General features: G+C 35.7%; 1 long non-coding RNA gene across 1 annotated transcript; it reads left to right on the top strand.

The window, feature by feature from the left end:
* Positions 1-392: 392 nt before the first annotated feature.
* Positions 393-796, top strand: LOC149627465 (uncharacterized). Its single transcript, XR_016374455.1, has 3 exons — positions 393-441; positions 508-611; positions 695-796. It is a non-coding gene; the product is annotated as an uncharacterized LOC149627465 (long non-coding RNA).
* The last annotated feature ends 238 nt before the right edge of the window (positions 797-1,034 follow it).

Raw genomic sequence — 1,034 nt, 5'->3', positions numbered from 1 at the left:
TTCGAAAATCCAAAATAAAACTTGCAATCAGTTGTAATAGAAATAATCACGCCATTCACCAAAAATAACCGGAATTCATTGGAATTCTAACAGACATCACAAAACATTATCCGGCAATAACGGGAAATCAGTGTTAAGATTATGGAAGACTTCTAGAGTAATCGTAGTCACGGAAATCGAGGAATTAATTCAGTAATCAACGGAATTCACATAAAAATTCAGAAACCAGTAATCAGGTGTACAAAATTTTGGCAAATGACTAGCCCCTCGTACGATCCTCGATCTACAAAAAAATGCAGCCACCAAAGTCCTCGGCATGAGGTTTTTAGGCGAAAATCTGAAATGTACTTGAGGCGATTAGCTCTTGTCGGCGTATTTTTAGACGAAGTTCAGACGATCGAATGATTAGTTAGCACAGTTTTTCAATAAATTATTAATTAGGTAACTTAGGTCAGCCATAAAGGCATTTTTTTCATATTTATCTAGACACTCAATTTGTGTTTTCAGAGCTCCTCGAAAAAACTATTGGAGAACACTCGGGTTTATTTAAAGCATAAGTGGTGTTAAAATGAGAGGAAGTAACGCATGCTGTTGGAGCCATTATGAGTAAAGTTCGTTTTAATTTTCGCATGATTTACTTTGGTTTATATCACTTCATTTGGAATAAAATCCGCATTTAAGTGTTATATTTCAGGCAGCAATTATAAAAATTACGTCATGGTGAATCCCAAAAGCCCGTATTTTGAATATAATCAACTGGTACACTCAATATTTTCGAACTTGGTTGATTAGGTAAGAATTTTGATTTTAAGGAAGGCTTGTCACATTTCTGGAAGCCAATTTTTAAGATGGCCGCACGTAAGAAAAATTATTATTCTGTACTGCTGTTAAAATTTGCTTTCAAGGTAAAGATTTGTCCACAAAAGGCTCGCGCTTGCGTGTTCGCGCATTCGCGCATTCGTCTATTCGCATCTTCACAACAGATCACGAAAAAACATTTCAGCTACTGTTCAGATACATGCAAATATTCTGCT

This window comes from Phalangium opilio, unplaced genomic scaffold (assembly GCF_054372755.1).
Source record: "Phalangium opilio isolate 3A_F unplaced genomic scaffold, DU_Popi_V2 ptg000105l_1, whole genome shotgun sequence".
NCBI lineage: Eukaryota > Metazoa > Arthropoda > Arachnida > Opiliones > Phalangiidae > Phalangium > Phalangium opilio.
Note: the sequence above shows the minus strand (reverse complement) of the source record. Positions and strands in the feature narration are given on the sequence as shown.